Source organism: Copadichromis virginalis, linkage group LG17 (assembly GCF_057382275.1).
Source record: "Copadichromis virginalis isolate Kocher_CV1m ecotype Utaka linkage group LG17, C_Virginalis_male_GT1.1, whole genome shotgun sequence".
In the NCBI taxonomy this organism is placed as follows: Eukaryota; Metazoa; Chordata; class Actinopteri; order Cichliformes; family Cichlidae; genus Copadichromis; species Copadichromis virginalis.
Window position 1 is genome coordinate 6,360,925 of NC_140634.1, and position 26,928 is coordinate 6,387,852.

Here is a 26,928-nt window from a genome sequence, read left to right on the forward strand (position 1 = left end):
GATGAAGCAAAGGAGTGAATCGGCTCGGGGGCTCTGTGGCCGAAAGCCAGGCAAGTGAGTCAGTGGTTGCAGAGGCTATAGTCTCCTTGTCTTCCTCTTTTTTTTTTTTCACTTTCTTGCTCTCCTCCTGTTTCCCTTACAATTGCCTTCTTGGTGGACTCCTGGGCTTCTATCTCTCTTCTCTCTCTTTCACCTTCTCTTTTCTTCCATACTCAGGCAGCTGACAGGCGGACCGGGGCCATGATGGACGATGCCCTCTCCGAGTCCGACAACATTTTCTCTCAGTCCCTGAAGCAAGATCAGGCAGTATGAGACGCAGGCCAACGCTGGCCTCTTTCAGTGTTTGTGAGGTCCAATTGCTGTGTTCAGTCACCCCTCTCACGACCCCCATATCAGCTGCACGGGGCTTGTGCAAACTGGAGCTGACCACACGGCCCTGCTTCTCAAAATCTGCACAGTGGCTATGCCACAGCGAGCGGGCAACATTTAACCACATTTCAGCCCTGTGACTTTTCTCTCTTTCTCTTTGTCACAGGGCGCAAAACAGTTTTATGAGATCATAAACAACAACAAAGCTTACATATGAAGTCATCAAGCCCTGTCAGAAGGTTTTCCTTCTCAGTATGCAAACAAATCCACAAAGATTTTTATAAGCCTCTTAACAATTCGTATAACAATGCATGCATTTTCATTATTAACAAATTCACTAATATCAGCTTAATTCTTTGGACTCTTTCAAGATGAGCGACATGGTAAATATTTGGTCGAATTAGAAAACAACTTGAAATGTATGAGAAAATTCAAATGTCTTCAGACAATAAGGTTTCCCTGCAGCCCTGAACAAGAAAACAGCCACAACTTAATTCAGTCTCATTAATTTGATAACGCTTAATCAATGAGCCCGCTGTGTTAAAAAGGTCTAGTTCAAACATCGATTACTGCCTTTCAATTCTACCTCAACAATAAGCTGGGGGAGGCAACGTACCGTCAATGGCCTTAAGATGCTTTAATCTGCGTTTTCTGGGGCATATTCATGGCGTAAACACCGGCATGTGCTTATGCACGCGCGTGGGGTGGGTGTTCGGTCTTATTATTGCTGTAATATCAAGTTTACCCCACCTCAACACACACACTCACAGTGTTGGTACACCAGCGGCCACCCACCCACCAACCTGCCAGAACCCCAAACTCACCCCATCCCCAGCCTTAATCCAATTTGTTCAGTCCCCCTGTCTTCTGCTGGCACAAAATTAAAGGCCTGCTCCCACAAAAACACCTCACATTTCCAAGGTATTGGCTGCCCTGCAAGACTAGAAACTTCATTTATTCTGGCTAACTTCTCAATTATCTTCCCAGTAGTGGAGACGTGTAAAAAGTACAAAAATCAATAGGATTCCATTCCCCTTGTATTGGAAAGGGGAAAATTAATGAGATAGGACACTCTCTTAATCAGAAATAAATGTTTTAATTCAGACAATGACATAGTTTTCCCTTGCAGAAGGATGACAAATGCCGAAGCGCTAGGAGCCCCACCAAGAAGCCGTTTCAATTTTATTGTAAATATAAAAGGTATTGATCTGTGAGATGTACAAACCCTATTGCTTACAAAAGCCATTCAGGGGGACTGGGAAAACTATTAAGCGGCAGGTCAGAAATCAATAAACAACACTAAGAGGTGGCTGTGCCTGCCCTCTCTGGCAAATCTCTGGAAAGCCAAATGGCAGAGTTAGTGACAGACGGCTGAGCGGTGGAGCAATGTTAAGGATGATAGGGTCAGCTGGTTAATGTGGTGAGGGCCCTGACAGGTCGGCAGCCCACCTCAGAGCTGAAGGCCCGACAAGCTGCCATTTAAAGAGACACTGACTCATCAGCCTGTCGCTACAGTTAGTGTTTCACTGCAGCGGGCCTCAGCTGACAGGAGCCATTCTGCTCTTTCTTTCTTTTACTTCATGTTTCTCTCATTTGCTTGCACTCTCTCATCTCCTTCTCTTCTGCTGTGGTTTTATCTTCTTTTAGCTCGTTAATCTAGCTTTCATTTTTGTGTCTTTTTTTCACTCTGAGGCAGCCATGTTTCGCCTTATCCCAGCTTCTTTGCATGCACCTTAGATCAGGCGGACAGCAGTAGTTACATATGCGTGTGTCTTTATGCTGGAATAAACAACTCAGTGAGAACAAGCTGCTTGGCTCTGAATTGCTCTGGCTTGAATATATAAGGCCGATATAGAGGTCACAAGTTATTTTCAATAAAGCTTTTACAAAACAAGTCAAGAAAGGTCTGTGCGACACATCAAACAGCTCTTCTTGAAGACCTGCCATTTTTCACAGGCTTTTGAGTTCTGTCTATATTTATTGTGGCTTAACGTTACTGAATGATGTAGGCATGTCTGTATGTGTCTAAATGTGTGTATATATATGCATTTGTACATAGGTGTGTATATATTGATATATATTATGTTGTTTAAATGTGCTATACAAATAAAGTTGACTTGACTTTTCTGATGCTTTCAAGCAGCTGTCATATATCAAGACATCCAAACGGGATTTCGACTTTTTCTAAAAGCGCATAGTGTGTTTTTTTTTAAAAACAAACAAACAAACTCAGACCTTGTGCTAAAGTGTCTCATTTGATGACTCAAAGAGAATCTGACAGATGGACTCTGCAAGACCAATAGGTAGAGGTTATGTCAGAGCCTGAAAGCCAAGAGGTTATGGCAGGTCTGAGGGATGGATTGGTGTTTATTGAAGAGCGGGAAAGGGGGAAAAGTTTTGTTGTCTGTGCAGTAATTATGAGGAAAAGCATGCAACTGACCAGCCAGCCAGGTCAGATGACTTAACCCCAGATCTATGCACTCCATTGGACTGTGAGAGGGTCAGGCGCCCCCTGGAAACTATAAGATCCCCACCCTTCATTGATGTGAAAGCAAATTAACCATCTTAATAATACATTTATGACTTCTTTAAACAATATGACAGACGAGATAATGCACAGAACAAGATCGGCTGTGTTAGACTTCCAAGCGATTCCGGTACACGTGGTCATTTTTGCCTGTTGAGCTGCTGGGACACCGCGGTAAAGCTATCTTAGCAAACATTATAAATTGATAAATCATTGAAATACGCTGAGGGACTGTATCTGCAGGGAGATGCTAAGCAGGCTTTAGAGGGGATCAGTCTGTGAGTATTGCCATCTTCAGCAGGGGACATCCGCTACATCCGCCAGACAGATAAATAAATCGAGGGCTATGTGTCTGTATACAAATGAGTGAGCCTGTAAAAGAGAGACAGGGACAGCAGCTGATAGTGTGAATGGGAAAGGGGGGAAAGGGGGTATAGGAGTGGATGTCAGAGAAAATCCCACGCCATCTCCCCCTACGCTGGGCGCAACGATGATGAGATTTAGGAAGGGTCAATGGCACCTATCAGTAGGTGAAGTGTTTAGTGAGAGTGTTTCTCCACCCCCTCCTCTTGGAGTGTCATCCCATGTCACTCTCATCTCCCCAGCCTGATGATGAGGGGGCTAGGGGGCCCAAGGTGCTAGCTGCCTCCTCGGGTGTGGGTCATTTGACCCCACTGTGTAATTCCTCCCTAATGCCCCTCGTACGAACAAAGCCAGCATCCGTGGCACACTCAGACCCCACTTGACCCCCGCAGCCCAACACAATGCAATTGGCCGTGTCATTATATCGGGCCTGCTCTGTTCCATCTCTCCCTACATGCAACGCAAGACTGTATAAATTGATTTCCAGCTGCCGGTAAAGCACCTTTGCATCTCTCCCAGTGGCGTGGGGAAAATGAGAAAAAAAATGACAAGGAAGGAAAGGTCATCTGATATCTTAGATGATATCCAGGGAAAAATGGGTCTAAGCAGTGACGGAAAAAATATTTATCTACAGCTCCATCTGAATTTCCATTTAAAACCAGCAGCAGCGCCTCCGTCTGAAGCAAAATGCTCTATGTCTGTAGCGGATTTTTAGCAAACTGGTATCACAAATAAATGCAAACAAACCCGTAACATACTGGAAATAAATTTGAATGTTAAAATTGCTTGCATCAATTTCAAAACCAGAGCCAATAGTCGCACTGCTAAGATCAGAACTGCTATGTTTACATCTAAAACACTTTGCGCTCACAAACAAAAGTAACTGTTATCCTTCCATGCACACTTCCTACTTTAATAAAAACTACTTCCACTTCTAGCAGGTACAAACTTTTAACAGCAGGGTGCCTGCTTTTCTTTTTGTTTTATAGCAGAACAAACTCCTCATTTTTCACGGCTCTGATGTATATGGTGACCGTGACTAGTCCATAACTCAGGCTAAAGAACACAGGCACTTTCCCCACTTTGTTGTCTCACCAAAGAGAAGACCTTGCACGGCATGGCACAGCGCAGCACGCGGCTAGGGGAGAGACAATTTATGATCCGGTGACACCGGCAGAGGGGGTGATTTATAGTTTAATTTGCTGTGGTAATGGACAGAGGATAATAACATGTAAAATATTAATCAATGTGTAGCAACAGCAGACATCATTTGCTAAGCTTGTTATCCGCTGCTCTGCCCCTGACAGTGAACAATTAAACTGACATGAGGAAAACAAGGCGTCGAACAGGCATACAAGGACCGGGCCCATAGGGCAAGAGGAGGGTTCAAAGCCTGGGTCGGGACTAATAACAGGAAACAGTTGCCTTTTTTTTTTTAAACAAAACTATGTTTGGATTAGTAGTTACACTGAACAACTGTTTGGCCTCATTAAATTATAAGGAAACATAAAAAATGACAGATAAAAAATAATGTGGTTTATGGACAAAATTTGATTTTACCTCCCAACCAAAAAATACCCTGACATTCAGATTTAGCATATTTATAATATTTGGTTAAAGGAATAAATAAATTGAATCTATTTGTGATATAGTGTAAGTGAGTAATGTTAGTGTCAAACAGACGAGGAGATTTTATGGGCTTATTATTATGCTGTGCTATCTAAAACATTGTTTTCTTCAGACGCGAGAGCCAAAACAAAATGCCTTATGGACCACTAAGTGAACAAGCACGCTATCTAAAATCATGTCCACCTGACTGACCTTTTGTTTTCCGTTTCCAAGAGACACACACACATGCACGCACACAGAGCTGATGAATGAGCTCTCCGAGGTGCAGGGCCCAGTGTAGCGGTGTATTTTGAGTGATGTCTACATAATTAACGTGCAGTGGTTTAGCCTCGGTGATGAAGTGTGTGTATGATTAGGGCTGTTACAGGGATTCATCTCACCTTGTTGGAGCAGTGGCGAGATAGTAATATCTCCGCTATGCTCGGATGGGACTGAATGATGGATCATAATCTCGCTTTATGCTGCAACCCTATGAGAAGCACAGGCTTGCTAAAACATGTTTGCACAAATGTTTTTGAAAACAACGCCTGAAATTTATGAAAGAATGTGATAATATGGGGAAAATGCTTGTTGGGTTATACACGCATGCATGCAGGTAAGGTAGATTATTGATAGATAAACAATAATGATGCTAATCTAATCTAATCTAATCTACTCTATATTGATTTAATCCAATCAGAAGTAGTCAATAATATGGTTATTCATATGCCAGAAATAATATATGTTAAGGTGCCTAACTTGTCACTCAGGGTTAATAAATACAGTTTAATAAATATTTTTGTCTATTTTAAATTTATAATAAGATTTAAGATATGATTTAGCATTATCTAGTTTCATAAACAGCTCAACCTCTTTAACAGGCATTCCCATTGTATTTAAGGCACATGTAGGAATAAGCTTTTCCACTACAGTTCTCTTTTTCCTTGTTTTTCTTCTTTATTCTTCTTCTTCTGCTCCCCGCCCTCATGTGTGGGGCTATCTGTGTGTGCACGTGCGGATGGGGGGTGGGCAGACAGTCTTTGGCGTTAGATGTATGTAAGGTCACAGTGGGAGATGAGCCCTTGGACCACAGGAGAGACTTAACAAGAAACCCCTCTCAAAAATTCAATTACAGGCGCAAAGAAATTAATAAATCCCTCCTTTTTTTCTGTTTGGTAGGAACAAAAATTTGTCAACCTGTCCATTTTTCCCGCATCTCCCCCTGACCCCGGTCAATTACATTGCTTGTAAATAGTTTTTATACATGTTCAAATAATTGCTCATCCTAATGTGCAGTGATCTGTATTCGTCATGCTCCGTGGCACCGAGCCCATCACTCGACTCCGCCACCCGGAGCCATTTTGCTGCCGTGGCTGTAAGTGAAATTGAAATTGAAGTTATAATTGATATCGGGGCCCATCACCATAATGGGTTCATCATAGCGCCATCTAAAATATTAATTTTCTAATTATGGATAAATGATCAGACAAGCTGAGCTGGCGCTGGCTGCGGAGCCCCTGGGAGCTGGAGCGATGCGGATGGGAGGACAGGGCCTTGCAAAGCCCACAAATCTTCTCTAATCCTCTCCCGCACGGTGCCTCAGCTCCATTCCCCCCATAATGGATAAATAATAGTTAAGAATCAGGCTGTTAAGCTCAATTTTGTCTCTCGCGCTCTCTCTTTCTTCCTCTCCCTTTTTATGTTTGTATGGGCTGCCAGTGCATTGTTGAGCGCACTGAGTGATCCTTTTTTTCCCCTCTCTGCCTTCTGTCTTTGCAAAGCCTCCATCCTTTAACCAAATTCTAGCACACACAGGGTGGCTGAGTCAGAGGGGGGCCCCTGCAACACAATTTACTTGCAATCACTTACCAAACCAACGAGGCTACTTAACATTACATCTATTTACACAGAAACCTGTAATTGTCATGCAGGCGGGCACACACGCACGCACACACACACACACACACACACACACATGCAGAATTTCAAGATATTTAACACAGCGATTAAATGCATTTAGCAGAAGATTCCACAGTTCTTTTCAAAATTCAATTCAATCATATACCCACAAAATTTCCATATTTATTCACAAATGCCGACTGGCTCATTAAAATTAACCTTTTCACTTGGCAGGTAGGAGGCGAGGGAAATGTCCTTTTTTATGTGGTTATTTAGGAAGGACGACACACACACACGCACACACACACATCCAGGAATTAAACATGCTTTGGCAGAACGTAAATTTCCGTTTTATGTGGCAATACTTTCTGCTAATTGTTTCCCTGCACCTTGATCCCATAATTAGGCCTTTACTGATTACCTAATTACCCAGCAGCAGAAGGGCAGGTTGACGGCAACATTTCAGCCATCGTTCAAAGGCTCATTATCCCTCTGAAAGTCACTCTCTCTATCTCTGCCCCCCTCCCTCCCCCTACACATCTCTTTTCACCCTGGCTCCTCTTCTCTCCTCTCATCTCCTTCCGCCCTTCCTTTCCTAGCATCACCTGCTCTCCTACTCCTCAGTGCACCGGGGGTAACAGGGAGGAGGTATAGTATGTGGACCACGACGCTCTACCACCCCCCTGCATTTGTCAAGCTGTCCGTTACAATGGCAAGTTTGCCACATCGCAACTGCCCCTCTGACAGCCAAGTTTATATTGCAATGGGAAGCTGCATGTTGAGTGGAGTCGGGCAGGGAGGAAGGAAGGGAGGAAGACGCGGGGGTAACAGGCACAAAGGAGGACATTGGTGGGAGGAGGTGGGGAGAGAGCTAAAGGGAGAATGAAAGAGGTAATTTATTGGTAGTGGGTTTGATTTGCACTAGCGCTCTTGTCTTGTGGCAAGATATATGTCAGGAGCGGCTTGGTGGAGGAGGATGGAAGAGGGAAGAAGGGAGGGGAGGATCCTGCTCAGGCTCTCCCATTGCCCCAGGCCCCTCCTGGGTTTCTCAGGTGCACGGAGCCTTTCTCATTTCACTGCACAGTGGGGCCTCCAGACATGGCACCACTATGTGCCCCGGGGATACCCCCCTCCCACCTTACTGCACTTCTCTCCTTTCCCTCCTTCAGTCCTTTCCCTATTTGTCTCCTATCCCTCTCTCTCTCTCTCTCTCTCTTTGGCTCAACCTATTTCTCCACTCACCCCTCCTCCTCCCCTCCTCTCTTTTCCTGGGGCATCCCTTCCCAGCAGGGTGGGCCAGAAGAGTAGGCGCCGAGCACTTTTGAGTCGCCACAGCCATTTGACTCAATGCGGGACAACATGGTTAATCACTAATCCAATTTCGGGGGCCCTGTGTGCCAGCAAGGGATGTTCTGTGCTCTTGTCACACTTCATTAGGGCCATTACAGGCCATTTTATTTTTTGTCTACGGCCTAATGTTCTCAGTGACACATTAAACACCTCAGGGGCAGTTAGAGGGGACAGTAGAGGGAGCTAGAGAGATGTAAGGGGCAAGAATTAAAACTAAACATCATCAACCTTTCAGTCACACTGGCAGTATTTGAAAGAGGATGCGAGAAGCGCTCACTTAAAATCTAGCTCAGTGATGGAGTTTAGACTGACAGCAGCGATAACTGATTTGTCTTTTTTATGCTGAAATTTAGGACTGTGAATCTGCTCTTATTGCGGGATGTGCTGGGTGATATGAGCGCTGTTTTAGCAAAAATAAAGACAATGAGAATCTAGCCTAAACCCACCTTACATTTCAATTTTTCTTGGCAATTTTTTTCAACCAAAAAAAACAAATTGTGCATAAACTCTTCCTCTCTCTCTGTTCAGCTCCACGTTGTGCGATCAGAGCCGGTGATCAGATGGGCATCCCGGTGCTAGCCGTGCATTTGCTGTGACTATATCACAGAGTCTAATTGGCATGAAAAGAGCCACACAGAGCTTGCAAGCAAGCTGTTCTATTATCCCCACGGACATCTCATTTCAGGGAACTCATGTAGAGAACCCGAGCGCCGACTTGCATGGTTTAGCATCTTTGACAGGAACATGTCCTCCTGAATGCTGCTTTAGTGACGCTTATTCAGAAAGCATTGGAGCGTGCAGAAGAGGGGTGGGGGTGGGCATACAGTATATTTACAGGGACTCATTCACAAACAGGTTTATGCTCATGAGGAGGAACTTAGTCCTCAGTGATGTCTGAATGTTTCAATAAAGTAAGGCCCGATGATGATGAGCTTTATTTTAATTAAGAAAATATTTTGCTTAAATGTGTGCTTTCATTCAGTTGTGCTCATTTGTGGGGTGGAGTGTGTTCATTATTGCAGACTATAGAGATGCTCTGTGTTATATACCAGCACACTGATTGCCTCAAAATATGATTATATACATCTAAAAACTCTTACTCAGATTGATGGAGGCCAAAAAAATGTTTTTAGATAACCCTCACAGAGATGAAGGTCGTGAAGCCTGATGAGTTCACAACAGGCTACAAAAAAAAAGAAGCTCCATTTGAGTTTGTTAAGGGTAACTGTAGCTGAACACTTAAAAACACATTTCAAAAGTATATCATAAAAGTAAAGAAACAAATCCACAGGAAGCAGGTGGGCGCTCTGGAGAACACATCCATCTCATGCTGCGAGATCGATAATAGGCAGTGTGGCTGCTGAGCAATTGATTCATTTTAGACTATTCTATCAGCTCAATGTACAATTCAATATAATTCCCTGGAAATGTAGAATCGCTGGCTTTAATTCAAATAAATAGTTTAGAATTAAAAAAATATAGAGCTTTGTTAGAGAGACTTTCTGGGGTTTTGCATATTTGACTAGCTCTCTCCTCATCTGGGTTGCAGTGGTGTCCACACCTGCTGTCTCCTCTGTCTATAGTCCACTGTGTCCTACTTGTTTACCCTCATTTCCGCATATCCTGACCCCACATCTTGCTGCTCTTTCTCCTCCCCTGATGGCCAAGTCTCCCACCAGAACAGTCTCAGAACACTTTAACACACTGGCTCATTACCACGTGTAAATAAAGACGAATGGCAGGCAATATTCCCACAAATTTGTTTCCCATTACATCAGGGTCAGCGGTAATTGTGGCTGGCGCCCAAGTCCCTGGAGTGCGCGTACAGTTACATTCATATTACAGTAATGAACAAGCGGCTAACAAATTGTCCCGTAACACCTCCGCTCCCCCTGGCCCCATTGGAAATTTGTTCTCGGTGGTCAGATACAGTAGCAAGCAGTGAAAGGAAAAAGAAAGTCTACTGGGGAGGTGGCAGGCAATACCCCCCTTTTCTTCTCTTTCTATCGCTCTATTACTCCTGAGAGGGCCACAGAGTCTATTTAGCCTATCCAGGCCTCGGGCGTTGGACCTTTTGTGTGCTGAATGTGACATGATAAATGTGAGAACTTGCATGTGTGCAATATCCACTGTGAATGCAGAATAATCCAGTAAATCATAGAGGCTTACAGTGCAGCGATTATTTGTATGCATTTATTCAAGCGTTCGGTGAGTATGTTGGTCTCTCACCATTGTCTCACGAATGAATGAGACTAATAGAAGCTAATAGAAGACAAGTGTAAATGAGACTTCCCCTCATCGGTACTGACAGGCAGTCACTCTTAAGGACCTTTAAGTGCCTCCTTATTGCCGTCATTACACGAGACCTCAAAATCGTGAAATACTGTATCTCACACTCTTGGATGTGGCAGGTCGCCCAAAAGCGACATGTCGACATGTACTGCAGTTGTGAGTATGTCACATTTTACAGATTTCTACAAATAAAAGGGCTAAAATATTGAAATTCAGAAAAACAAGGGGGATTTTGAGAACATCAATCTCTCTCGCTTCTCCTATAATCTTATTCAGCTCTGCATAGATATAATTAACTGATTATGACTGAACTTTCCATCTTTAAGCTAGATCATCTGCCAGGGGCTTCCCAAAGTATTTTAACCACGGCATGCCACAGGACAGGAGGCTGCATCAACCTGAAATAAACTTGGTTAATAATTTGCACTCACTTTAAGCCACAGCAGTGTTAAAAGTTTTCACGTGTAAGTTCTGAAACTTCAGCTATACGCAGCAGTGGGATATTTAAAAATAATCCGCGAATGATCTAGTTGAATTCTTAAATGAGTAATGAAAATAATCTAAAAAACATGTTTTTCTGCTTTGAAACTTGCTTTTCTGTGTTGTTGAAGAAGAAGGCAGGGATAAGAGAGCTCTGTCGGTTTTTGTATGGCCCTGCGAGCTCCCATGATCCATTAGAGAGGCTGAGGATGAATGAATGATCAGTGCTCCCAGAGAGAGCACAGCAATAGTTTCTTCAGTTCCCACCTTATTGATTTCTGCTGAAAATATAGAACCCTGGGCATGGAGCGAGAAGAGGGGAGGGCCGCAACGATATTAAGTCGTTTTCCCATCTTTTCCAAAAATCTTTAATCAAAGTTTAAGTGAAATACTAACATGCCACTTGACGTGACCTTTTAGCCCCGTTATGAATCACCTGTTTTTGAGCCGAGCTGAGTGGCTGAGTGAAGTTGGAGATATTTCCTAATCACAAATCGCTGCGAGAAAAAGAACAAGTTCGGTGGCAGAGTTAAATGGCCACCGAAGGGCTTGTTTGCTGTTGACCTTTGACAAATACTAGACAACAAATCTATGTTTAAAGCACTCGCCTGACTAGATTCTTTTATAGCGCTAAGTGACTCCTGGGAAGGACGAAGCCTTGAAAAGTGACAACAGCCCAAGCTGGGAAAGCTCTGCTACACCAAAACAAAGGGAGATACGATGCACTTCTTGTACAAATATGGCTCTATGAAGATGATATACTGCAGGACAAGGGGGATACATGTCTACAGGGACAAGGCAAACAGGACGATTTGTGAGCACACGAGTGCCTGGTGTATAATGACAAATATGAAATCAATATAGCGACCTTAATTTGCCCAAAGCATAACTGCGATGTAGGACACAGTGTTTCGATTAAAGGAGGTATAAAAAGACGGTGTCTGCGTGTTGCGAGGGCAGAGAGGCCATGCCCTTTTGAACCCCTGCGCTTACCGAGAGCGTGGCGGCCATAAAAAGAACAACTGACCCTGTTTGGGCATTGAAAAGGCTCCTTATTGCTCATGGGTAATAATGTCACGCCTCAAGACGTATTTTTAAAAAAGAGCTGGCGAATGATAGCTACCAATATGTTCCGCAACACTGACAACATTATGGCAGCAGAGAAGAGAATATAATAGCTTGAATATGCTATGAATAACAAAGCCTGTCAATACTCACCTCTAGTAGAATTGCTGATCAGACACAGTTCATGTAAAGTGTACGTGTGAGGGAGAATTTATGGTATGTGTCCCAGTATATGAGCTTGTGTGTGAAAAGCTAACGTGTCCCTGTGTGTGTGTCTGTGTATAAACAGATTGAAATTTGTACCAAAGATAATGTTGCAGAGGTTGGAACTCAAACAAGCGCTTCACTTTGGGAAAGGAGTCGCCTCTGTACCGCAGTTTTAAAAGCCAAAGGTTTTTCCATTCTTGTTTTATAGAGGAAACTAGCTATGAAGACTACAAAAGAGTGCAGATTTGTAATCCTTCTCTTTTCAAAGTGTGATTGAAAAAGCTAATTTAAAAAAAGCTCACAAAATACAACGAAAATGTTTTCAGGGAGACAATAATGTGATGGATCAGCTACGGGAGGGACAAGCTAACAGTAGGTAGCTGATAGCAAACATGTATCTACAGTATATATGAGTCATGTGATTAAAACACACATTACCTGCATGTTTTTCTCCCATCACAACACTGCTTGTTTTTAGCCTGTCTCATTGCAATATGTCTCATGTTTCGGTTTCTGTCACTTCCACAGCTGTCCTGTCACGTTAAGCCTCCCTAGAAACACTTCAGTTGTGTTTGTGAGTTTTTGATTTTTCTACTTACATTGAGTTTTATTCTTCTTCTGTCGTGCATTCTTCTATTTGCTGATGTTTGTTGCAGTCTGTTAGCACCTAGGCTTTTTTTCTCTCCCTATGTAGCCATGCTGTTGTGATACGAACAGCATGTGGTTCATCATTGTCTTGCTGAATAAGCAAGGTCATACCTGAAAAATTATTTGTGCACATGGCAAAGGTAAATTTGCATATACGGCTCAGAATCAATGACCAGATGCTAGTTGTATGAGTGTACCCACAATTTTCCACTCTTCCTCAGTCCATCTTAAAGCACCATGGGCCCTGAGAGAGCGGCTACATTACGGGACCTTGTATATGTGTGTCTCTTTCTTTGCACTGGTAAAGTTTTAACTTGCATTTGAGGCTGTACCAACAAACTGTGTTATAATAGTTTTCACAAGTGTCACTGAATGTTTGCCCCCTGAAGGCCTGAAGAGTGGCCTTTGTGTGCAGAGAGCATTCTGGATTCTTTTAGTACACATATGGTTTACCTTCAGTTGTTTCCCCAATTTTACATAATCTTGTTACTTGCTTGTTGCAATTTTATATCGTTAAATAGGATTTGAATTATCATTTGAATTCTGCTTTTCATTTTGTACAGTATCATTCATTGGAAACCCTTTTAAGTGCTGGTTGCGGGTATTGAAATAGACTGAACTGTGTTGTCGTAGAATTATATTCTATATTAGTGAGGGTAAAAAATGCTATTACAGGAAACTGTGGTGTACCATCACAAGCTTTCACTAAAACAACTAACATTCCTATTTTAAAATGAACATTATCACTCAAATAAGTGAAAAAGTTAGAGGAATCTTAGAATGAGGACCGTTTGTAATTGAGTAACTCAAGGCATCGTTAAAGCTGGACACCACTGAGCTTGTCATAAAGCCTGAAAATGGGTCCATCTTGTTTGGCTCTGCCTCTGGGCTGTTAGCAGCCAAAGGCAGAATGGCTCATACAATGGAGCCATTCGGTTAGAGCTTAGCCCTTAAAACAACACGCAACTCAATGATCCTCCTGGAAAACAATGCCAGGTCACATCAGTCAGACCCTTGGAAGAGAAGGATGGCTGGGAGAGGGGGCATTGATCCCCCCATGGTGCTGTCCCATTGGGAACGCCTTCCAATTGGAATGGCTCTTTTCACAGCCCAAAGTGGAAGAAGACAGCTTCACAAGGTGCTGGAGGTTAAGTCTTTCTATATGTAACTGATTATAAATAACAGGGGCTTTACAATAAGGCAGACACAAGCACCTCTTATAAGTAATTTGTTTGCAGCCACTTTTACGTGTAGTTGGTGACATTAAATTCCTCACACTTCAACAGAAGCACAAAACAAAAGTGCTTTGAATATTTTTTTTACATATATATCTTTTCTTTTACCATTTATAGAGTTTGTATCTTGAAGGCATTAAAACAAACATGCATCTTCATACAGAATATTCATGACTCCTGTATGTAAGGACAAAGTGTAAGGATTAAGGGAAGATGGTAAAATCAAATTATTTTATATTTATCTAGAAAGGTAAAGAGCTGGTTAGCCCGAGAGGTCAAAAAGGAGCTAATAAAGCAGAGTAATGTTTTGGGGCTGAAAGGAATCGAGGAGACCAGGGATGCACCGACAGCCCCCTGGGTCATAAATACCATAAGGCCTCCAGCATATTACCCAGTGCCGGGCCAGTCTCTGTTCATTACCACTCCACGCTACTCAGCACTTCATTTAAAACTCACATTCCTCTAATTAACACACACTGCTGGGTACAGATGAGCCAGTACAGAGCCCTGTCTCCCCCTTGCTTTTACCGCTTACTCAATTATGCGTCTCTGTCATCACATTTCTTTGACTCTTCATTCTTTTTTGCTCTCACCTGTAATTTAATTTCCTGCTTTGTGGCAATTTCCTCCCGACAGCAGCTTTTTGAAATAAAAGCATCTGTGTTGACAACAATATAAAGAGAGCATACTTTTGTACTATTTTCCCAACACAATTAGAGTTCAGACTCGCTTTATTTTTGGTCTTGTGATAGCTAATAAAGAGTAGGAGGAAACATGGCTGCATCAGAATCTGAAGAAACAGTTTGTCCAACAAATTGGATGCGGTAAATGTTTATTCATTTATCATATCAACCAATTACACTGGGACAGAATTAGCTCCATTAGAGTGCAAGAGGCAAGTATTAAAAAAATAGAAAGAAATCACACTTTGATTTTTCTTCTTCGCTTAAAGCCTAAGAAGTTTTTACATTAACTCACTCTGGGGTGTTGAATGATACCCGTGCAATCATACACAGTAATCTACATGATAGATGCACAAGACAGAAATGAAATTTAGTTTTTACGATGTCTTCTGTATTCGTAAGACACAAGAAAAACCAGCCATTCATCTGTCCTTATATTGCTTTCAAAATACTTCGCCCGCTGTTATTAAAGGAGTCTTCTGTGCAGCTTAAAGTAAATGATTCTGCTTGTAACACTGCCGCTTATGTGGATCAGATGATGCGTCTACTGATAGGTCTGTAATGGACTTTTCCTGTTCATTAACTGAGTTATAGCACCAGGACTTTATGCTTTGCGGTTCTAAATTGAATAATACATCTCCCATGTTTAAAGTAATATTAATATTTTCAAAATCAATGTTAGTAAAATTTTATGTACACAGTTGTATTTGTTGATGGCCAGCCACTGCAAATAAAGACAAGATTTATGAAGGCTGCCGTATTTTTTTCTCTCCTCTGTAATATTATCGCAAGTGAAATGCTGACCATAAAAAAAAATTTAATTAAAATTTTAATTAGCACCGGTAATCAATAGGGTGTAACATAACATCTCACATATTCTCGGTGACGTGGAGGAAAATGTAATCAAACAAACACAGAGGGACCAAATATGATGATTTTATGGGCTAATAAGTCTGAGGTAAGTGCGGCATCACTACAGGGAAATGCCACTGCCTTTCTCTTTTTTTAGTGTGTTGTTTGGTGAAGTGTTGAAAGCTTAAATGCAGATAAATAGTCTTTATCCTACTGGAATTTTCTACTAAATCTACTGTAGGTAGAGATATAGGTAAGACTTAGTATCACATGATGCACTGTGTTAGTAACTGAAAGGTCTCAAAGCCATGGTGACCAGATTTATCTAAAACTAACTGGCTATTTACTTTGACAACTTAAAAACCTTAAGAATTCATAAATATTTTTTTTTTTTATTAGGGGTGATAACAGCCATCCTTTATAGGGATCTGCTGCTTTGCCAGTCTCACTAGTTGCCTTTACAGGGAGCCAAATATTCCAGCTCTATTCAGTTTAAAAAGCTCAAACAAAACAAAAATACTCCATACAAAGACCTCAAATGGAATCAACAGGCCTAAACCAAATTTCAGAGGTGCTGGTCTCTCTACTTACAGATAAGAGATAAGCCAAAATAACCGCTGAGGAAGACACATTTATTTTGAATATGTCACATTGTTCCAATTAAGCCGACCACATTTAAAATCAATCAATCAGTTGACCCGAAAAATAAATAAATAAACAAATAAATGAAAAGTCATGTGACCAAGCTCAGCGCACCCAAAGAGCGAAAAGGGAGCAAAGTTCATTATATCAATCAGGAAATCACTCAATCTGTGCACAGCTCTCTCAAACAGAACGTGGTAAAAGAACCAAAGTGTACATTTGCAAAACTAAACAAACAAACAAACAATCAAAAAGACAATAATTTTCATGGAATGTGAGTAAACGGAGCATGTAAAATATTATTATTAGAGACTTTGTTAACATGGATTTTTCCTCCAGTGTAATAATAAAGGCAGGGACAGGTGACGGGGACAGGTACGCTTAGCAAAGGAAAAGCAGACAGACTGTAGGCTACATAGTCTGTTGGTGCTCGAATGAAGCTCGTACAAAAGAGAGAAAAAAAACGAACAGCAAAGAACAAAGGAAGTAAAAGTGCAAAAACAGAGCAAGAGACAGAGGGAGAAGGAGGGTATTAGGGTAATAGTCCCTGAAGATTGTCTGCCACTCTCATCCTTCGCCTCTACTATTTCTATTTCTTCCAGTTTTTTGCAGAGGTAATCTCCTCCGGAGCTTGACGGGGGCATACCACTGCTCAGCCAAACAATAAATAAACCGGATTGGCCACAAAATGGGGATTGCATACAAGGTAATAAAGCAAATTTCAATCACACTTCATGGACCTTTTTACAGAACCGTGGAGAGTACGTACGCTTGTCCATTCGGAGGTTACTGAAACAGAGAGCGAGTGGTCTGCTTAGAAGTAATTTACTCAGTTTATGAAGAGAGTGTTAGGGAAGTAGATCCCATTTTACCTCATAAACGTTCCTTCGGTTGTTTGATTTTTCTTAATTATTGAGGAGCTGCTGTATTATCGTAAACATATGTGTTTAGTAGGATAAAAAAAATTGTGATAAGACCACAAAACCACCGATTGTTGAAGTTGAAAATAAAAGTAAAAACTACAATATTGACTAAATTTACTTTTAAACCATCACATCTCTTTAAGAAAGAGCATTACACAATAGTAAATAATGTTATTATTGGTCTCCAAACAAGCACTTGTCCTCACCTTTCATTGAGGTCAGAGGTCAGCTACAGCCATGTGTGAGGCTGGTGTAATGTGTCTTGCTCAAGGGCACCTTGGCAAAACAACTAATTTAACATCTTTGGTCGCATAATTAGTTATGCAACATTGTTGCAAAGCAAACATGTGTCCTAGACATTCCGTTAAACTGCTAAACAGCTGTCTGGACATGCAGTACTATAGACCACTAGTTCCCAAAGCAGGGACAGGGGACTTGGACCAGCAGGCGATAGCTCATGGCCAAAGGGGTTTATTACAATGTAGTGTGTTAGCAGTGATGTTCTTAAAGGCTGTGGTCTCAACTGTCTTCAGATCATTAACAAGCTCCTCCCGTGTAGTTTTGGGTTGATCCAAAACTGCACAGCTTCCTTGTGGACATCCTTGATCCTCGAGGGAAGATCTTGCATGGAACTCCACACTGAGGGTGACCGATTGTCATATTTCTTCCATTTCTTAATAATCATACCATCAGTTGCCACCCCCTCACCAAGCTTTTTGTTGATGGTCTTGTAGCCCATTCCAGCCTGGTGCAGGTCTACAGTCTTGTCCCTGATGTCCTTTGACAGCTCTTTGGTCTTGCTTATGGTGTTGGAATAACTGGAATAGAAGCAACTGATTTTGTGAACAGGTGTGCCGTTTACACATAAGGAGTATCTGTATTTGACTGACTGATTGTAGTCTGTGTGTCACATGGGCACACAGTCAGGTGCTTTGACATTGACATGCAAATCATTTTGTAACTTTGATTTAATGTATTTTAACATGAACAGCGTTACTGTTCATTCTCCACAATTAAGGTTGGATGTCTGGGTTTTTGCCATGCTGCAGAATGAAGCTGATGCCATATGAATGTAAACCACCTACTATAACTTCCGTGTAGTGCTGTATAATTATGTTCAGCACACGTTTCCCCTCTTTGAACCTCTGAATGAAAGTACTTGTCTAGTCTTAGAGTTTCAGTTTACTTGTATTCTGGTACTTCTGTAACCTCTGGCCTTTCCTCCAGCTGTGTTGTCTCAGTGCATGTAGGTATGTGACGGTACGCTTGAGAATGAGACCATCAGAAATGACCTGAGACATCACAGTTATGTGCGTCTGTGCGCTTATACCTATGTGTTTCCACGCTTGCATCTCGGGTACCGATAAAAAGCTGAGCCCTCTGTAACCCAGTGATGACAAATAGTTTGCCCCTCTCTTCCTCTCGTCACTGCCCTCGGCCCTAACTGCGAATTCCATCTGCAAACAGTTTGATTCAACGAGCACATGTTTGTCCAGCTTTGAAAAGCTGTTTAGGTGGAATATTTTTAAGTAAATGTTGTTTCTTCTGTCTGTTTTCTTTCTTTATGACAAACTTTCTGGAAGGGGCAGGGACTAAAAACTACAAAGTATTTCCTCTCAGGCCATTTTACTGTAATAATAAAATGTGAGAAGCTCTATTTGTTTTAAGAGTTTTGTGTTTTCTGGGGAGTTCGAATCATTCTTGGGCAAGTGAAGAGCACAGATGGTGTAACGCTCTGTGGAGAAACAGGCTTTCTCCTTTTTGTCCCCAGTGTCAAAGTCACTGGCCAACTTTCCAGTGAAAAGATTTTTTACTGCTCACATCTAATAAATATTTTACTCATCTGAAATGATGCAAACACAAATGAAATGTACTTAACGGGCATCCTGTCCATTGGAAGAGTTTCAATAGGGCACCGCTGAGGTGTGAAATGGCTACAACAGGCACACACGTGCTGTCTCGCTCTTGCTGTCAGTGTCCCATGCTCACACACTCTGAAACACGCACAAGGGGAAAAAAGAGCACCTAATATTTTCTGTTAGCAAGACTGTGCATACCCCCCAACCTTCAGATAATTTACTGCTGTGTGTCTACAGAGTGTTTGGCGCAAAAGTGTCACTAAATCTCAGCCCTCAAAGTCAAACGTCAGGTAAACCACAGAGAAATAATGTTTATTTTCTCTCAGCCCTGGCCCCGTTCTTAACCACGCTGTCAGTATACCGGTACCTCATATATCTCACAAATTCCCTCATGATCTGTTCAAGTTGCCTTTGAATGAGAGCGGAAACAACGTTGCCTCTGATTCTTTATTACTTTCAAATCCTGACATTGACACACAACTTTTCACCTTGAGGACAAGGAATTTGTGCAAATCCTAGTTTTTGTCGCTTATCTCAACACATGTTGTGGTTAACTGAATGACCCATTAAAGCAAACTGCATAATTCTAATATAATCGTACAGGCTCTCCATTGTTACTACCACAGTAACGACTATTCTTCCATTCATCGGGTCCATTGCAAAAAAACATGACTAGATGTTCAAGAAAAAATGTTAGAAAAAAAAGGCGTTTTTATGCCTTTAAAAAATACTTTTAAATAATAATCGGTGAGAAACTGCACTTGTCTTGTCAAAATAAAATGCTAAAATGCCCCATAGAGTTGGTAACAAAGTGCGTGCCTGATAATGGTCTCAGACACATACCAAACCATTTTCCTGCTTTCTAAACCATTATGCCTGCTTGTGCTTAACCTCCTAAACCCATCCTCACCACTGTAATAGAATTTCTCAACCCATTCACCCCTCACTACCCACCCCCATGACACAAATATCCTCCCGCTTTTTCTCAAAATCCCTCTATCCAAGACACATTTGCAGACAAGAACACTGTACACGCAGAGAAAGCGGAAAAACACGGGAAGGAAGCGAAAAGGGGACACACGAAAGCGCCTCCAGTGGACCCACAGCTCACCCTCCATTTTTCCCCTGTTAAAGATTCACAATAGGGCATTCTTTAATAACAAATCATTTCTTTCACTGTATGCTTTTTAATCTGCCTCTGCTTGACAGGGCCCATCCTTTCCGCTGAAGGGGAAGACCACTTAAAGGCCAGGCCAATAAGGCCCAGGAGCCCTGTGGCCTGACTTGGGTGATTTGTCAGGATCCTCCTGCGTGCTTGCGTTGGTCACACCAATGGATTTATCCCAAGGTAAATGGAGATAGCCCTCGTCGGCCAACGGCTCGGCATTCTGATTACAGACCCCTCTCTTCGAGTTCTATTGATAGATGTTGCTTGTGTTTGTCTATTTACAATGCCACTAAATCTGTGAATAAAATGTAATGCGGGGAGAAGGGGTGCGACTCTGGAAGCTGGAAGAGAGAACGGATCTCACATAGTTTGATTTATGCTATGCTATGCAGAGCAATAGAGAGGCAGCACAGATGAAGGGTGTGGGATGAAACAGCTCAGAGGGGCAGAGGTTGTTGTTTTGCATTGGGGTCGGAAGGAGGCTAAGATGAATCTCATGCAATTCTCACACTGGGTGCTGTCCACTATGCCATAAGAATTACAAACACGCTGCAAAAGGAACAACGGGAGCTTTTCAGGAACACTGGGGAGAAAACGGGACGCGCTTTTGCCACAACACACAGAATTCCACAGAATTGGGAAGTCTATCCAAGATGCACGGTGAACATTTATCCCAGTACTCCCATATCCATGCTAAAATTACTTTTAAGCATAGATGTGGCTAGAAACAAATACTGGGACAGGTATAGCTAAGACTGCTGCTTCCATGTCATTGCAACCCTAAATAGCTTCTTTCTACATCTATGTGGAGAAAATCTTAGATATAAAAACATTTTGGTTTAGTTAAAGAGTCCAGTTTTAACTAGCGTGAGCAATAGTTGGAGATAAAGTGTCTGAATTTCAGGAGCGGGACCACACCTTCCAAACACGCTCCTTCCAGTTGATCCAGTATGATCCCCCAGTTCTACAAGCTGTTCGTTCTTGTTTTCGTGCCCCACTCTACCTTCCCTTCTGTTTACACGGGGATCTGCCAGGCCCAGGAGCTGCCGCCAGTCCCCTTCCAGGCTTTCCCCAAACTGCAGCTCAATTCATGTTTAAGCTATTCAACTTTGTCTACTAAAACGCTGTCAAACCTAAAATGAAGACGTGGGCCCAGCGAGTGAATGAAAAAATAAAGGACATCGGTCTAAGAGGTACACATGTTACACATGTGTATGCTTTGACCTATTTCCTCTGTTAAGAAACAGCTGTGGTTAGCACTGTTACCTAACAGCAAGAAGGTCCTGGGTTTAAATCCACCATCTTGCTTTTCTGTTTGGAGTTTATATTTTCTCCAGCTTCTTCATAGCAAGTGGGTTTAGGTTATTTACTGGTAAATCTAAATTGCCCTTAGGTATGAATGTGAGTGCAAATGGTTGTGTGTCTCTCTGCGTTAGACATGCAACAGTGCTGGCAACCTGTTCAGGGTGTACTAAAAGCTGGAATAGACTCCAGACCCCATGACCCTGAATTGGATAAACAGAAGACAATGGATAGATGGATAGGTCAACCAAATATCATCCAAATATCTTTGAACCCAATACTGATGAAGACAGTAATGAAAGTAAATCAGCAAAGCGCAACTTTTTTCATTTCAGGAAAGGGGCGGGGCCATCTGCTGCGACCGGTTGGGGTGAGAGAAGGAAGACAGGATAAAGACATGCTGTGGAAGAGAGACGGAGATTAATAACAAGTACGACTTAATGCAGAGAGGTCTATTAACACATAGTCAATGCCAGTAATGTAAATTACCACAAAGCACAAAAACAGAGGTGCAATACTCAAAAGGTCAAGTTACCAACAAGTTACCAACACCATCGACATGTGAAAACTGAATATTTCAGTGCAGTAAAAATCCCACTGGAAGGAGTGGAGGAGTAGAACTACATCTGTCTTCTTTTCTGTTTTTTTCAGTGATGACATCAAAGCAGTAACAGTGCAGCAGAGACACCTGTGGCGAATTATGTCACTTCAAAAGTGGACTTTATGATGTGTGTGCGTGTTTTTTACAAGCTATTTTTTAAAAAGTACATAATGTGGACAAAGTCAATCAGTTATAGTGTTGTGGTAAAAGAAACTATAGGACTATAATTTTGGCTGCTTAAAAGTGGCTCTATCACTTTGTGTACAACTGGCTAGTTTGTTTTAAGCCAGCTTCGCTTTTCTGCAGTAACCCCTACTGTATGCACCCACACACCACAACAAATCCCCTTTTGCCCCAGCCTCTGGGAAAGCTTATGTATGGCGCTCTCATTGTTTCTTCAGCCTATTGAGGTAAAGATAACTGTGGGATGTGAAAGAGCTGAGTGATTATACATCAGTAAAATCACAGGGGGTATATATCACTGCCAGTGAGACACACCCACTGGAATGAATTGGGTCAAATGAGAGCAGTGCATCGGGCAGGGCGCGCTGACAGTTACTAATGCACCTTCCCTGGCCACTAATAGGAGTGTACAAATTGCTGGAGGTTTGTAAACTTTGTCTGTTTGGGGTAGGTGCAGCCAGGGTTTGCAGGCAGATTTTCTGTAGTAGCGTAGGTAAGGAAACTAAATCAACACTACAGCGGTGCGCTGGGATGACGGACGGGACTGAATCAAGGAGGAGGAGAGTTCCACCTACAACACAGGTAATAGATAGCTAGAAGCTGGGAGATGTCCTTTATTGAGACTTGTATGGGAGTTTGAGAAAAATGGGCTCCAAACACACTGACAACATCACTCTCGCCACTATCTTTTTGTAAAAGTTGGAGTTTTAAAATGCCACACCATACTTGAACGCATTCAAATGCCTTGTTTGACCAAGTCGCGTAACCTTAGCCAAACCACATTTAGGTTGGGATCTATAAATACTGAGACAGTAGCATAACCACACGCAGACATGCTCAATATTAACTTTCAACGGAGTAGCTGACTCCTTTTAATCTTTTAGAGGTCTCGAGATCTTGCAAGACGGGCAAGTGCAGGCTGAGGAAGGAATGTTACACCCTGTTCTCTGATCCTGCCCTATCACTCTGTCCTCTCTCCTGGACAAGTTATTTTATCACGCTACAACATCAGAGGACACACATGTGCCCAGCTTGGAAAAGTACCACAGTGACAGAGGTCACTAAAGCCACAAAGTTATTCTATATGTTTGAACACTTAAGTTACAGTACGTGATAATGGGTACGGCAATAATTTTAATTACGATGATAAAAAAAGTGTGTATTGATGTTTATTAGGAGTACACAATTATATAATTGCTTATGTAGCTACATGCCTCAAGTGGCACAAAGCATGTGTGCCATTAGGAAACAGATGCAGATATCTATATGTATGATTGAGTGTGTATGGGCTAAAGAAGGGTATTCAGAGTCACACCTGTTTGCTGCAGTTTGCACCGAGGCGTGGGGAAGCACAACAGGCATTCAGTGTCTATGCATGCCTGTGCACCTGGACTTGATGGCCGCACATACATAGAACAACAAGATATAGAAGTTTAAATACTGCTCCATGTTTTACCTGCAAACTATGATATTGTATCCATCCACCCATTTTCTTTCACTTTTTTTCTATAAATTTTGACTATTTCAGGACAATCCCACACTAGTAACACTGACAGACTGGTGGTAGCATAATGTATTTTTAGTTGTTTGAACATAATCTTCTGTTCAGACTTGGATTGCACACAGTGCCTTGAAAAAGAGACATCAGAGCAGTCTGTGATGCTCTAAACCGGTGCAACAGCTTTATATTAATCCCAGTAAATCAATATCTTCTGTGCCCTGAATAAACAGCTGCTCATGAAGTAGCATTATCTTTATAATTGTATGAAACTGCATCTCAGATATAAGGACCCTTTAACTGGATAAAACAGTAACCACTATCATACAGATGTTTGGCAAATTTTAATAATCCAGCATTTTTTGTTTGTTTGTTTTTTACAAGCTGCTTTCTTGAATTACTTTTTGTACGTTGATGCTCGATCAGCAAATTCTGCAGACTCTGAATGTCAAAGGGAAAAGCCAAAACCATCCTTTCTATTCAGTCCAGCTCTATGCTCAGCTATGTACCAATATGGTGCGACTTGGCCCGTGGCTTGGCAGTGAGCTCTGAAGCCTTTATGTGTGTGTGTATGTGTCTGCGTGTACGGAACTGGGTTGACCTCAGATGTGTACAACACCTGTGTCCACTAAGCATTAGATGTGCTAAAGACCTGCAGCTGTGAAACTCATCCCTTTTCCTGTCTCACTGTGTCACACACACACACACACACACACACACACACACACACACACACACACACACACACACACACACACACACACATTCATGTGTCTTATCCAATAAATCAAAGCATATACAGGAGACATGTTAATGCTGTATGTGTCTCCAAAGCATCTCACTAGTTCTTAGACATCCAGTCACAAAATACAAGTGGATGTTCTCCCTGAAACACACACTCCCACTGGTGTTGGCTTGTCACACACATGCTCAGTCTCCCTCTCTCGCTCTCTCTCTCTCTCTGCAGGATTATGACATGTTATTAATTGCGGCCATTATCAGCGACAGCTTGCCCAAGAACCGGGCCCTTCTCTGGGGGCGTGAGGCCCAGCGTTGCAGCATACAAAAAAGTGCAGGGAGAGAAATAAGGAAGCGAAGACGCCGGGAGAAAAAGGGCACATTGAAAGAGTGACTGAGTGATGGAGGAGGGCAACACAGAGAAAGAGAGAGAGAGAGAGAGAGACAGAGACAGAGACTTGAAGGTGTAATGCGTCACACAGTGCAATGCAACACTCTGCCAAAAAGGGATTGTGGGACGGTGAATAATTTATCAGAAAACATTTTTCTTGGTCCTTTCCACAGACCGACAAATCCTCCCTGAGCTCTCTTAGAGGGGGGAGTCAGATATAATGTACTCTCTCTGTGTATGTGTGGAGGTGTGAAAGTGAACATGCTGGCGGAGGCTTACAAGATTCACACAACATTCAGTACCAACATACACTCATTAATGCACAAGTAGGAGTAAACTCCCACACATAGGGACACACACATGCTGACGCTTTGGATAACATGAGGCAAGTATTCCTCCCAACAGGCACATGCCAAAATAATGTTGGCTAGTAGATCGTACGTGATTACAGAGCCATCTTCTGTTCAAGCGACAGCGATGGTAATTCATAAACAGAGATATCGTCAAACTGCAACTCTCACAGTTAAATCACTGCTACAGAAATCTTTGAACCTCGTCACAGGTTCAAGGGCCCATCTGTGTCTCTCCCCTGCTCGAATGTAGTGGCGAGGGGGGCATTGATTGGGAGGAGTATGAAGGAGAATTCGATTGTCAACAGCATTCTGGCATCAACTCCCCTAGCCCATTCATCTGTAGCAGCAGAAAAAACAGTTACATGAACTGTCACACCCAACTCTACTGTTAATTTAAGGTAATTAGTGAGCGAGTGATTCCCAATACATCATGGTGCAACTGGCAGACTCCACAATATTTCACAGCCAATCTGTTACCTTCGCAGCCCCGCCTCTGCCCCCCCTCAAAAACACGCACACACCACCACACACACACATACACCTCCCTCCCAGTCTCTGTTTCTCTCACTAAGTGTAACTACACTTGCAAACACACATCTGTGCAGACACACACACTGAGATACTGCTATTTTCCTGGAAGTTAGTGCGAGTGCATGTTGTACAATATCTGCTTGTGCTCGCTGACCTGTCAGAATTTACCTGGAAAAGTAATGGCACAACAATTTAATCTTATGCAGTTACAGATTATTTTGCTATTATACTAATCTATCTATCTATCTATCTATCTATCTATCTATCTATCTATCTATCTATCTATCTATCTATCTATCTATCTATCTATCTATCTATCTATCTATCTATCTATCTATCTATCTATATATATATATATATATATATATATATATATACCAAAATTGTCTTCTCCACAGTTTTTATGGTATTCTAAATGTACATGTGTAGTCATAGCGAGACAAACCATGTGATGTGTTTTATTTGCTCAGATTTCACTTTACTTTTCAGTGTGTTCCTCACGGTAGGCATATTTTTTTTATCTGGTTTGTTTAGTAAAGTATTTGTGTCAAGACAGGAAAGAATATACTGATGGGAGAGGGAAGTCTGTGTCGAAAGATGCTTGTCAGCCTGGGAAAAACAGGTCAAAAACAACAGCGTGCTCATATGAATCCATTTAATTAAAAAACAACAACAACAAAAACAACAAAAAAAGTTGCATGTGGACTAAATTTACCTCTAGTCAGCGTTGATGATGATCTAATGCTTAGGTACATGTGGTTTAGTTTTCATGTCTGTGATTGTTTTTAGAGTCCATGCAGTTGTTAATTTGTGTTTGAGTCAGTGTAAATTTACACACAACTGCAAATACAGTGCAAAAAGTGTGTTAACACCAGAGAACATGTGGCTTTTATTTACCCATATGCCTCGAATGTTGGAAAGAGAGCGAGACATGGGGAAACAGATTCAGTTCAAAATGCCATCAAAGACTTCTTCAGCAAATTTTAAACACATTGAAAAAGAGGCTCAGTTAACTCTGATGTTTCGCACAGGATTTTCCACCCCCCGCGCGCGCCGCAGTGATGCATGTGTGCATACAAAAAATTGTCCCTTAAAACTATACCGTTAATGATTTAGATACAGGTTTGAGTCATTTACAGTGCTTAAGATATTTATTAGGCC